General features: G+C 40.5%; 1 protein-coding gene across 6 annotated transcripts in view; it reads left to right on the top strand.

Moving 5' to 3' along the window:
* Positions 1–1,439: 1,439 nt before the first annotated feature.
* Positions 1,440–14,382, top strand: part of FOXJ3 (forkhead box J3) — a 174,665-nt gene continuing 161,722 nt past the window's right edge. For 5 of the 6 annotated variants that reach the window (XM_053576410.1, XM_053576412.1, XM_053576409.1 and 2 more), the window contains exon 1: positions 1,441–2,532. The gene's annotated coding sequence lies outside the window, so the exon portion shown is untranslated. Of the gene's footprint in view, positions 2,533–14,382 lie in introns of all 6 variants that reach the window. The other variant, XM_053576413.1, reaches the window with a different exon arrangement.

Genomic DNA, 14,382 nt, shown 5'->3' with positions numbered 1-14,382 from the left:
CTAAGGAAAGCTGGCAAATTTGTTTTCCTCTTCAGGATTCTGTTTTCCTTGTCACAGTATATTCTAACTATCTAATCTATTTGCTTTGAGGTAGACTACAAAATCTCACATATAGACACTGTATATTTTTACATTTTTTTTTAGAGATAATGGGCAGGGGGATGGGTGGGTTTTGCATCTCGCTGTTTCCTGGTCTGGCCTTGAACTTCTGGGCTCAAGTGATTCTCCTGCCTTAGCCTCCCCAGTAGCTGGGATTGCAGGTGCATGCCACCATGCCCAGCTGAGAATGTATTTTATTTATCCCATTCACTGCTACCATCCTGGTTCAAGCCACTATCCTGTACTTTGATAATGAAGCCTCTGGCTTCCACCATTGTCCTATCACCATCTACTGTTAGTGCCACAGTGATGTTTTGAAAATGTGAATTAGATCTTATCCCTCCTCTGTTCAAAGCCCTGTAGTAGTTCTGTCTTTAAAAAGCTTTACAGTTCTGGCTTGATGCCTGTAGCTCAGAGGCTAGGGCAACAGCCACATACCCTGAAGCTGGTGGGTTTGAATCCAGTCCAGGCCTGCCAAACAACAATGACAACTACAACCAAAAAATAGCCGGGCATTGTGGTGGGCGCCTGTAGTACCAGCTACTTGGGAGGCTGAGGCAAGAGAATCGCTTAAGCCCAAGAGTTTGAGGTTGCTGTGAGCTGTGATGCCACGGCACTCTACCCAAGGTGACATAGTGAGACTCTGTCTCTCACACACACAAAAACCAAACAAACAAACAAAGAAAAAAAGAAAGAAAAAAGCCTTACAGTTCCCTACAAGATCCCACTGTCCAACCTGATCTGTCCATTCCTTTGGTTACCCTGCTGTGACATCCTGGACTCCTTAACTATTCCTAACATTTCTAGGAATGTGTTCACCTCAGGGACTTTCCACCAGTTGCTTCCTCTTCCTCAGACAACTGCATGGCTCACCCCCTCACCTCTTTCAGGTGTCTGACTAAATCATCCTGAGGCTTTTTTTTAAATTGCAACCTTTCTTCCTCCACTTTTCCTCCTAGTCTTTACCCTGATCTATTTTTTCCCCCATAGTATCTAAATACTTTCTAACATACAACATAATTCTCTTACTATGTTTATCATCTTTCTACCCATATTAAAATGAAAGCTCCGAGAGGGAAAGGCATTTTTCCCCTCCTTTTCTTCAGTTACTTGACACACCCCAAGCACTAACAGTCTCTGGCAACCTTAGTAGTGAATGGCAAATATTTGTTGAATGAGTGAGTGAATGAATCTTCGGAGTCTTATATAGATAAAGAATATTTGATACTTTGCTTTCCCAGTGCCTAGAAATGCTTGGCAAATAGCAGGTATTCAATGTTTGCTTAAGGAATTGTGTGCTCATATTTTTAACTACCAGAGGATGCGGTTGCGTCAAAAAACATTTCAGGGCCAATTCACTCTTGCCTCTCCTTTTCCTTTAATCCAGCCGACCTAGTATTCATCTAACAAATATCCCGAGTACCCAAATACTGGGCACGTTTGGTGCTGTAGTGGAATATGTGAGTGGTGCAAATGAAGCAAGAGCAAATACGTCGGAGGAGAATTAAGTGCGAAATTACAGGACAGATTATCAGTGCTAATAGTTCAGAGAAAGAATACAAAGTTCACTAGTCCACCAAACCACCCTTCTAAATGCTCCACCTGTCGATAGCAGGACCATAGGGCAGCTACCCTGAGAATCCGTGGGCCTTTAGAGTTCCAACTCTTTTGTTTTAAGAAGGACAGACTAGGCACGGGAAAGGCCTCGGCAGAGATGAGTCTAGAACCTGGGACTCGTGAAGTTCTGAAAGGATGTCCTGACGGTCCATGGCGCTTCTGTAGGGGTCTCTAGAATGCGCGGGGTGCCAGATCCAAAAGCAGGCCAGGTTTCCTGGACAAGTTACAGTGCCTGTTGCTACCGAGAGGTGGTGGAGGTTGGGGGCGGGGAGGTCACGAGGCACCACGCCTCCGGCGCCAAGGCCCCTGATATCCGTGGGCAGGGTCCAGGGCCACCGGTCTCTGCTGTCCTCAACTGCAAGGCTGTCTCTGCCGCCCTTGCACCCCAGAAGCCAGTCTGAGCCGCAGTGACTTCAAGTCACTCGGAATCGCCCGTCGCGGGTTGACACGGGCTGCAAGGAGGTAGATCTCTGGAAGTCCCGCGGCACTACTTGTCCCAGCGGAGGGATCCGCACTCATCGAAGAAGCCACGACCGCGGAGGACCGTGACGTCGCTGACGCCAGTCCGGTGGCGCAGCGACGTCGCAGGAGGTGGAAGCAGTGGCAGAGGGACGAAGGCGGGAGGGGGAACTGGTCGGGAAGTAGTTCCGGGTGCGCGGCCCCGGATGTTGGCTGCTCCCGCTGCCGCCGCCGCTGTCGGCGCTGCTCGGGGCCTCAGTCGTTCGCACCAGACGCCGTTGGGATCTTGCTCCGGGGGCGGAGACTCACGTAGCGGCCGGGGGCTCGGCCGGGCCGTCCCGGCCTGCGCAGCCTGAGGTAAGTGTCCACGCCGAGGAGGCCGAGTCGGGGCGGCGGGCGAGGAGGCGGGGCTGGGGCATCTCCCGGGACAGAGGCTGGGGCTGCCCTCCGCGAGACGTCCTCTCCCTTCTGTCTGTCGGGGCCGCGCTGCTGGGTGGGCGGCGGCCGGGGCCGGGGGTCTGGGCCTGGCTGGGGGCCCCGCAGGCGGCAAGGGCTGGATCCCTCCCTCCCCCGCGGCGCTTCTCCTCAGCTGCTGCTGCCCCTCAGCCGGAAAGCCGCGGCTCTGCGCCTCCCGCCCCTCCCCCAGGCCGGGCCCCGGGGAACCAGACGTAGATCCCGGGGGTCTTGAGTCTGAGAACAGGGACAGTCTTCTCTCCGTGACCGCCCCCTAGCCTGGGCTAGCCCTCGACCCTGGCACAATGCAGCTTCTTCCATTCAAGCTTGGGGCACTTTTCAGCTCGCAAGGCGGGCTGTAGCTCACGCCTCAGGGTTGCCCTTTGGGGTGAGGAGGCCGGTGCGAGGGGCCTGCGTTCCCGCGCGTCCTGTTGCTGTCTCCTTTGCTGGCATTAGGGCAAAGACAGCCGTTCCATGCGTACGTGTTTCTGTCCTGTGTGTTGCATCCTGTCTAAGTGGTAGGGTATCGCCCCTTCCATTTTTGCAGCTGGTGAGGAGGGAGGGTAAGTGGATGGTTGTTTCTCTGTGATTTTCTCCGGGTGGCGTGGAAGGGGTTATGGTCAGTTGTTTTGCTGAGGCCGACTGTTGACTAGATGGAAGAATCAAGAGTTGTATTCTGAAATTGAGACCGGTAGGGGACATAAAAGGGCTTAGTTTCATTGACATGTTTTCTCCTTTCTCATTAGCTGCTCTTGTTCTTTTCTCTACTGGTTAATACTTAAAGAGAGGATAAACACATGCTACTGATGCGTTGAGATGTACCGTTTTCATTTCTCTGATTAACTTTTTGGGTATGATTGGTAACGTTTTTCTATTCTGTGTTCAGACAGTCCACGTCTGTGTTGTTCCTAGTTGGACTCATGAATGAGTTAGAGCCAGAAAGTCAGAGATTGGTGGGCATCTTTTTTTTGTTTTTGTCTTTTCTTGACATTTATTTGTCCTTTTTCGTTTCTATTTTGTTTCCTGATGAAAAGCGCGCATGTCCTAGGTGTGTTAATAGCTGTTTTATTGCAAAGCAGTACTGGATCGTTTCACTTAGTAGGCTGCTTATTTTGTGGAAGCCATTCTATTACAGTTTTTCTCTCTTTCTGTTGAGTACCATTGGACTGCGAGGTTTTTGAAACTGGCTTTGAAACATGTGTTTTGAGTATTTTTTTCTTCCCTTAATGTCTCTTCCAGATTAAGGTTTCTGTCTTCCTGTGTTTTGCTCTTTTGAGACCACAGATTGCTCCCCTTACAGTAGCAGTAAGAGGACCCTTTTATTCTCCCTAGTCCTTAGAAAATATTTATAGAAAAGCAGTAACTCCTCTCCGTTTTTCTGTCTGGGTGGCATTTGTAGATGTGATTGAATTTTTTGGTTTCTTAGGTAAATGTGAGATTTCCCTTTTTGGTATCGTATCTTTGAGTTGAGGTGAGTCTTGTTCTTGGTTTTGTGATCCTGAAGTTACGGAGCGTTTTTCATGTCTTTGTTAGATATTTTTTGGATGATGCCAGGACACATTTATTTTGGCCCTTTTTTTCTTCATTAGCTTGGGGGAGATAAAAAATTTTACTGTGTCGAAGTCACTCTTTAGATTCCTAGGTGATCACCATTCTAACTTTACTTTCCACATTGTGTATTTTTTGAGTATATTTTTGAATTTTTTTCCCACTTTTGTCTGGTACAATTGTTAGTATAGTTTTCCTTTTCCTTTGTAGAATAACAATATCTAAATATGGATTCTATCTACTTTCATTATACTAAGTATGGGTGGGGCAGTGGAAAATAAAAAATCTTGTTCTGATACATTCTGACGCACATTTTCTTAGTCTGTCAGCATTTGTGCACTTCTGTAAAGTTCTCTCCTGTGCATGAAGTAGTCTGTGTGAAGAGACACAGGGAATGAAATTATGTGGTCTCTTAGAAAGCTTTAACTTCTATTGAAAGAAGACAGAAGTTGTTTCTTGTGATGGAGAAACATAGTGACATTTGAGAAACCAAATTAATTAAATTCATTAATTTACAAAGGGGAAGAGGTATATTCCAGGAGAGCTAAAGGGCATGTGCAAAGGCAGAGAAGTGGCAGAGTACAAAAGCTATGAAGTTGCTTGACTGTCACAGAGAAACTGTATTGGTGAATGATAATAAATGAGTTTAGGATTGGTGAGGAGGTGTTGGTGGAGAATCACACAAGGATAGAGGGTTTAGTTTGATAGGGTACCTCAATGGATTCTACAGAATGAGAGTAAGGTAATGCATGTCATTTTATCAGCTGAGTGTGCTGGGGGTGGGGAAACTGATTTGAATGCTTTTTAAAAGTTTTAAGAATAGGTGGATGATGGTCTGACATAAGATAGTGGTTGTGGGAATAAAATAATAGCTAAGATTTATTGAGTACTTACTGGATATGAGGCATTGTTCTAAGCTCTTCATATGTGTTTAACTCATTAAATCTTCCTAAGAAGGTCTTAATAATCATGAAGAGACTTTGGGCAAGTTACTTAGCTTTATGCATTTTCATAAAAGTCAGATGAAATGTAGATTTTGCACTGACCAAGGCTATAGATGGTAATAAGACACAGATGTGTGTTGTGAAGGAAGTAGTATAATGGGGAAAGAGCCTGGAGGTTCCTAAGTTTGGTTCACATAATAGGCTAATAGGTAAAGAAAGCATCCTGTGAAGAACCAGGACGTGCATCAGTGCTGTAGAAGCCAGGTATAGGAAGATTTTCTGCCAGGTAGGATTGTTGACAGTGTCAAATACAGAAACAAGGACTGTGATGAAAAGACTATCCAAGTAGACCAGAGAAGGTAATTTGTAACCTTGAGAGAATTTTGAAAGAAAAAATTAGAACAGATGCCAGATTTGTTTTTCATAGGATTTGTAGAGACATTATGGTCTGGTGTGGCAGTTCTTAATAGTTTTTGATGCTAATGCTTTGTTTAGTCTCATTCACATGTCAGATCTACTCAAATATTAGAAAATTCACTATTTTTTCTTTAAAAAAGAAGCAGACTTGTGTTCTAAAGCCAGTGATATTATACTTTAACAGTTCTCTCAAACTTTTCTTCTTCTTCTTCTTCTAAAAAACAGCTTTATTGAGATATAATTCTCATATCATGCAATGCACCCATTTAAAGTATACAATTCGGTGGTTTTTAGCATATTCTAAGTTGTGCAGACATCGCCACCATCATTTTTAGAACATCATTCAAAAAAAACTCATAATCATTGTAGCTCTTCTGTTTCTGACTCCCATAGTCCCAGGCAACTGTTAATGTACCTACGTTCTCTACAGATTTGTTTGTTTTGGACATTTTGTAGAACACACAGTCTTTTGGGTCTGACTTCTTTCACTTAGCTATGTTTTACGGCTCATCCATGTTGTAGCATGTGTCAGTATTTTAAAACTTTTTATTGCCAAACAGTATTCCATTCTACAGATACACTACATTTTTATGTATTCATCAGTTGATAAACATTTGTGTTTCTTTTCTCTTTTAAACCCTTTCCCATCTTTACCTAATCTTCACGCTGTTCCCCCCACCCCCCCACTTCCCGCCCCAACTCCAATGGCCTTTCTTTTAGATTATAACCTCTGTGATGCATTTTGCTAGGCATTAAGGTAAGGATATAAAGATGAGGAGGGAGGGTAATGGTTGGGGCCACATCTATGGTGCATCTTAGAATGGGTACAGGCGAAACTTACTAAATGCAGAATACAAATGCCTGCATACAGTAACTAAGAAAATGCCATGAAGGCTATGTTGAACAGTTTGATGAGAATATTTCAGATTGTATATGAAACCCGCACGTTGTACTCCTTGATTGCACTAATGTACACAGCTATGACTTAACAATAAAAATAAATAAATTAAAAAAAAAGGATATAAAGATGAGTAAGACATCTTAAACGCGTTCGTATGTCTTAATGGTTTATGTACATTTTCTCATACATACCTAATTTGATCTCAATAACCCTGTGATATAGGTAAAGCATTTTTTAAGGTGAGCAATTTGAAGTTTAGGTGACTTGCTTGAGATTGCAAACTTAAGGCAGTGGTGGAGCAGATTGATTTTAGTTTGTGTTTTTGCTATAATCTCTGCCTGTGTAAATCCCTGGAGACTTACAGGACTGGGAAATCTATTTACTTGGGGGAATCACTCATTTTTAATGGCTCTTTGAGGTTTAAAAATGAAGATTTTTCTCAGCAGATTCTGGCACTCTTTTGCTGTTTTAGACAAGTCATACATACTTTTTGCCTTTTCTTTCAATACTTAAATGATGCTAATAGGGTGATAATAATGGTAGTGATGATAATAATAGCTAACATTTTTGATGCCTTACTATGGACCTAAAAGTGTTCTAAGTACTTTACACTTATTATTCATATCCTCACAGCACCCTCTAAGAAGTAGATTTTATTATTATCGTAGTTTTACAGATGAGGAAATGGGCACTGAGAGGTTAAGTAACTTGCCTAAGGGTGCATAGCTAGGAATGGAAAGAGCCAGGATTTGAACCCCTGCAGCCTGTTTTCAGAACTCATTAGCTCTTATTCACTACACTGTTGTCTACTGTGTCATGAATTAATAGAGAGTAGTATTTCAAGTAAGGGCATGACCAGAATATGAAGATTCAATTTTGAATATATTTATAGTTAAACAGCAAAGTTAAGTTGGCATTGTATCTACATTTCTTTTAAAAAAGGACCTATCACTACAGTGTACAAAGATACATGTTGTTTAGACATTCAGGCACATTTTTTTGTTTGTCCTTGCTAATAGCCTCTAAATTCAGAAATTACATCATTTTTACTTTTGATTGTTGGCTTTGTTAGTCACTTAGTTTTCCACATTGCTACTATTCAGAAATCTTGGCTTGAGACAGCTAAAGCTCACTTTTACCTCTCTCTTCGGTCTTCCTTTAACTGTGACTTTTTGTTTTCCATTTTAAACAGCCTTTCAGTCTTAGAGGGAGATACTCTGTACTGCATCCACCCCAAAACTCAGAAAACACAACAGTGGTGTTTTATAACAACTGTCAAAAAATTTGACCGTCTTAATTGGCATAATTGGATTTTAGTGCACAAATAAGAACCAAAGCACAGTGTTTTGGTTAAAGAGATTGACTTATAGTGAAATTGGAAGAGGCATCTGCTGTACAGGATTTTTGATTTAATAGAATTTGTTATAATCAGATCAGCAGAGCATTATTACTGTGGGCCATCTGTTGAGATATGGAAGTAGCTTTGACATATGTATCAATTGATAACCTGAGAATGTGATGTTTTCCAAAGTGGTTATTACTCTTTTAGAAGATCAGGACAAAACAGTTGAGGAAAAGCAAATGAGACTCATGGTGTTGAATTTCAGTACAATAACAAGGTAAAGTATAGGGCAAATATGTATATGTGATCTGGGGTAATGACCCTATTTTTAGTAAGAACTCTTACTTTGACACCATTAATAGAGGTCTAGTTTCTAGTAATAATTAAGCCCCTTCAGTTGTTTCAAGAATTTTACCATAAATCTAAAGTGATTTCATTTTAGTATAATAAGACTTAAGTACATTAACGGTATACACTCTGGCTTCATCAGTGGATGAAGTAGTCTGTAATGGACTCAGATTTACAGAGTGGGACTCAGACTTATACAGCACAATAATTTTATTAGAACAAAATGTTGGAAAAGTCTCTTCTTTTGAGTTAATGCTAACACTTTGGGGATAGGGAAGTCCTTGGGTGGGAATTTTTAGAGAGAGCCTCCAGAAATTGCACGTTGGCAGTTTTTCATTATCTTCAAATCACTGTAGAGAGGGTCATTGAAGAATTGACCAACTATTCCAGGATGACCCTGTGTCTGAAGGAGATTTTACCCAATAGCTTGATTTCAGCCAAAGTTTTCACCTGGAGTACAAAGCACAAAGCTGTCCTGGATTCTCTTGTCTAGATAGAATCTTGCTTGGTGGTTATCAAGAAATAAGATCGATCTTCTGATTGATTGGTAGAATATGGTGCTAATGTGACCTTATAAAATACCTTAGAAGTTGAAATTAGCTTTTTCCTAAGGTTGAGATCTGGCCTTACATTGATACCTTGTTTCTAACAATTACTGTGTGTTGAAACATAAATCTGTTGGGGGGTGTGTACAGAAAGATTGCATGAACAACAGTTTCACATTCTGTTGACTTATATAGAGATGCTGTGATATGGCAGAAGTAGGTTATTAAGATCTTTGGTTGGTGGGCACATAGGTGCTTGTTAAATTATTAAAAGTAACTTTAAAATATTTCTGAGAATGTTGGGAAATTAATTACAGGCAATGCAGTCACATACTCAGCAGTCAGGAGAGGGTTGGCTCTTGTGAATGAAGAGGATGCAGACTGTCATGACAGAAGGTGAAATGATACATGGCATCAGTTTCTGTTAATGGTTGAATCTGTGAGTCATTGACACCCTTTACCTGTCTGCCCTGTGTAAGGAGCTTCTGATGGTATAGTCCCACCATGTATTCATGGATAGCAATCACCACTAGAAATGGCACTTACGCATATCAGAGGAAGTCATGTTTTATAGTGTTTATGATAGAGGATGTATATTTTCAAAAAATTTCCACCTTACATTTGAATATTTTTTCAAAAGCATTTTCTCTGATCTGTTGGATTTTGGCGCTTCACAATAGCCTTGTGATATAGGTAGGGCAATTAATATTTTTAATGACAAATGGAGAAAATGAGATACAAGCCAAAACAGTGTCACTCAGTTATTTAGTACTGGAGCAGATACTACAACCCGACCCTGCATTCTCCTTCTTGTTTTGTACTCTTTAGTAGAAAATTGACAAAATTTTGAGGTGCACACTTTGGATTTTTGAAGTAAAAGTGAAAGTTTATAGATCCCAACGGACCTGGGCTACTTGGAGCAGAACATATGTTGTGATAGTAGTGATGTTGGGGATGCAAAACTAGTGGAAATAACTTCTTTTGTTAAATTTAGGTCCATTTCTAGTTATTGGAAGCATTTTTACTAGAATCTACATTTTTGTCTTTGTAGAATTCTGGAGGTATGGCAGGGAGGGGCATATGAAGAATTACTGAACAGTTTTGTTTTCATTTTATGGGAGTACACATCTGTAAAATTTAGACATTGAGAAATTATGTCTAGACCATGCATGAGTCTCCTGAGGGTGCTTAGTTTACTACCACAGTGGGAGAACAACTGTCCCTTAATTGGTGGGTAGGAAAAGTGAGAGTATATAAGAAAGTTATAACTGCATAGAAAAGACTGGTAGAGAATGCATCACAATGGGTAATTTTAATTTTCTTTCTTTCTTTCTTTTTTTTTTTTTTCGAGATGTGGTCTTGCTCTCTGGCCCTGGACAGAGTGTTGTGGCATCATCATAGCTCACTGCAGCCTCAAACTCCTGGGCTCAAGCAGCCCTGCCTCAGCCTCTGGAGTAACTAGGACTTCAGGTGCACACCACCACACCCAGCTATTTTTGACACAGACAGTGTCTTGCCCTTGCACAGCTGATGTCAAATTTCTGACCTCAGGCAATCCTCCCACCTGGGCCTCCCAGAGTGCTAGGATTATGGGTATGAGCCATAGTAACCAGCCCTAATTTTCTCCTTTGAACCTGTCTGTATTTTCTAAGTTCTCTACAGTGAGCATAAATCATTTTATAGTCAGAAAAAGAAAAGATGTACAATATATAATTTTTATGGTTCAAATGAGAATTTGGAAAAATGTGAATCTTAAGACTTTCAAAGAGCAGTTTAAACATTTGATGCTATTAAAGTGTTTTGCTTTCTAAATAATTATGTTAACAAATCAGTTTGATAAGTTACTTGATTATAATCTTATGGGTGAAATTGTGGGTGTATTAAATGGGTTGAATCTTTCTTTGCATTAGAATTTGGTCCTTTAGCTCTGCCTATCAAGAAATTAATTTTAGTCCTCTGGAATCAAGCAAGACCTTAAATTTGCTTACAGTAATTATTTAGCAATAAATGATCTAGAAATAGCATTCTAACTTAACCCTGAATATTGATTTAATAAGTATCTACTGATGTGCTTCCATTCCCTGATAGGTTTCTAATAAGAAAACCCAAATTGGAGGGGGGTGGGGCCTTGGTGTGTGTCACACTTTATGGGGGCAAGACATGACTGCAAGAGGGACTTTACCTAACACTTGCAATCAGTGTAACCTGGCTTATTGTACCCTCAATGAATCCCCAACAATAAAAAAAAATTAAAAAAAAAAAAAAAAAAGAAAACCCAAATTGCTAAAACTTCTTTAATGTATATTTTTCATCCAGGGATAATGGACTTATTCATTTCTCTAATTTGCTCATGTATTCATCATCTGCTATGTCTTGGGCACTATGCTGAATATTGGGGGCACAAGCAAAGGGCAGGGTTCTTGTGAGTAAAGACTACAGCTTTTCGTTTGGAAGAAACATCACGGAGATATCCTTAGCATCTGGACTGGAAGTCTCCTGTGATCTCTTCTTTCTCGTTTTTAACTAGAAGGGCCAAATGATTATCTCGTTTGTTTGAAGAACATTTAAGGGTTTGCATTTAAGGATGTGGATAGATGGCTTTAAGAGGAGCTGATGGCTTCATGGTTATTCCTCTTGACTGTGTAATATTGAAAATCATTGCTCTAAGATAATTTTTTTTTTTTTTTGTAGAGACAGAGTCTCACTTTATGGCCCTCGGTAGAGTGCCGTGGCCTCACACAGCTCACAGCAACCTCCAACTCCTAGGCTTAAGTGATTCTCTTGCCTCAGCCTCCCGAGTAGCTGGGACTACAGGCGCCCACCACAACGCCCGGCTATTTTTTGGTTGCAGTTCGGCCGGGGCGGGGTTTGAACCCGCCACCCTCGGTATATGGGCCGGCGCCCTACCGACCGAGCCACAGGCGCCGCCCGCTCTAAGATAATTTTATCTAAGGAGCATTTCTTTTTGAGGTAGATGACCTAGACATTCAAATTCATGTCAGGTTTGCTTTGGGAGCATAATTTAAAAATTTTGTATCGACTGTCCTTGGATGAAGACACTGTCTTTTCTTCTTTTATCCTCTACATTTAACACTATATAAGACATAACAGGCATCATTATATATTGATTATACAGTCATGTGCCATATAACGTTTTAGTCAAGTATGGGCCACATAATTATAGTGGGTAGTCTCATAAGTATTATAATGGGCTGAAAAATTCCTATTGCCTAGTGACCATAGCCATCATAATGTTGTAGCACAATTATTTTATTTTTTAAAAAGTCTATAGGGCTGTACAGTAATGTACTACCTATATGCTCCCATCACCTGACAAGTTTCTAGGAAGAAAAGCCAAATTGTTAATACTTCTTTAAGATACTGTTTTTCGTGTTCGTTCACTATTCACTCACTGACTCACCCAGAGTAGCTTCCAGTCTTGCAAGTCTCCTTTCATAGTAAGCACCCTATACAGCCACACCATTTTTTATCTTTTATATCATATTTTTACTGTACCTTTTCTATTATTTAGATACACATATACTTACCATTGTGTTACCACAGCCTACAATATTCAGTACAGTAACAGGCTTTACAGGTTTGTAGCCTAGGAGTAATAGGCTATATTCTCTATCCTAGCCATGTAGTAGAGGCTATATGTTCTAAGTTTATAGAAGTACATGCCAGATGTTTACATAATGAAATTGCCTAATAATGCATTTTTCAGAGTGTTTTCATTGTTAAGTAATGTGTGGCTTTACTAATACATGAAAGGACATTTCTTTTTCTTTTCTTTCTTTTTTTTTTGAGACAGAGTCTCAAGCTGTCACCCTGGATAGAGAGTGCTGTGGCGCCACAGCTCACAGCAACCTCAAACTCTTGGGCTTAAGCGATTCTCTTGCCTCAGCCTCCCAAGTAGCTGGGACCACAGGCCCTGCCACAACAGCCAGCTTTCTTTTGTTGTAGTTGTCATTGTTGTTTTAGCTGGCCGAGGCTAGGTTCGAGCCCACCAGCCTTGGTGTATGTGGCTGGTGTCCTATCCACTGAGCTATGGGCACCACCCAGGACATTTTATTTTTAAGAATTTCAATATTGCTACATGTATCAAAAATTATCTTTTGTTTAATATAATGAGATGTGTAGTATTTCCTAGACTGTCAAGAGTTAATCATACAGGCCAGTGAAGTATATATCCCAGTGAAACACTTGATATAGAGTCATTTGGCTACTTTTAGAATACCTTTATTCACTAATAGTGGTCGGGTAGCCTGTTGATTGATTGGCTGTAATTGAGGCAAAATTTGCTTCTAACTTTGTCTCTTTTTTCCAAGTTCTTCCCTGTGGAACATTAGACAACCTAGTCTGCCTTCTTTCACAAGATACCTCTTCAAATATTTGAAGGTGATTATCCATTCAGCAAATATTTCTTGAGTACCTACACATGTAAGATACTGTTTTGGACATTGTGAAAGATCCAAGGATAATTGAGAGACATAGTCTGTTCCTAAGAAATGGGTACAAATAAAGAGCCACGGGTTTACTGAGAAGAAAAAGTGTGTTTGCTTATGATCAAGAAAATTTCATGGAGAAGATAGTGTTTGAATTAAGATAGAGATTAGGGCCTTCTGGGCTGAGAGAGCATCATCAAAGAGATCAGGATGCACAATGTAAAAATAGAGGTAGGAAGAGACCCAGGTTGGTTGCTTCCCAAACTGTCCTCCAGAATATTAAAAGTGTTCATTGTTGTAGTTCTGTGTGTCCCTGGCACCTGGAGGAGTGTTTGGCAGACAATTGGATTCAGTGTATATTTGTTGAATGAATGAATAAATTGTCACACGTTTGGGAAACTGAATACCCTTTTCTTGAACATTTACAAAGCAGTTTAGGATATTGAACACTTTGATAAGTCCATCTCAAACTTCTTTGACTGTGGAATGCTCATTAACTCTTGAAATCTAGAAAATATTTTTTGCTGGTCTGTAAAGGTGAGATGGAGGGCTGAAAAGTGTTTTCTTCTCCAAGAGAAACACACCAAATTTCTTCAGTCATTCTATGCTGGACATTTGGTTTTAAACTGTTCACCACTCTGATAACCCTCCCTGTAAGAATTCTAGCTTGTAAATGTTCTTAAAATGTGGTGCTCAAAACAGAACACAAGATTCCAGTTATGAACTAACCAGTGAAGAGTACGTGGTACTGTTGCCCTTCTTTTCTGGATATTCTTCTAATGAAGCCTAATATTGTATTTTGTTTCGTTTTAGCAGCTGAGTCACTTTCTTGGCTCATATTCAGTTCTTATATTAATTTACAAAAAGTTCTTTGAGTAGATTCAGAGATATTTCCTATTAGTTGAGCTAACAAATGAATGCTCATTTTCTTCTGATTGAGTCTAGGCTGTTTTCTCAGAAGTACTAGTCATTCTTAGATTCCTGAAATCTGAGAAGGAAAAGAAAAAGAATTAATTGTACATTGCTAGACTTGAGCAACTAACACCGGAAGACTTAAATCCAACTGCTCTTCTGAGTATAATGAAAAATATAAAATACTAACATAGTGAACCTTCCTTTACTCATCATTGAGATTTAGCAAATTAAGATAATTGCTGCATTGCTGTGAATATGTTTTTTGCTGAAATATTTTAAAGAAAAAAACCACACTGTATCTTAACAAAATTGCCATCATTGTATCTAACAAAATTGACAATATTTC

Source organism: Nycticebus coucang, chromosome 22 (genome assembly GCF_027406575.1).
Source record: "Nycticebus coucang isolate mNycCou1 chromosome 22, mNycCou1.pri, whole genome shotgun sequence".
NCBI lineage: Eukaryota > Metazoa > Chordata > Mammalia > Primates > Lorisidae > Nycticebus > Nycticebus coucang.
Note: the sequence above shows the minus strand (reverse complement) of the source record. Positions and strands in the feature narration are given on the sequence as shown.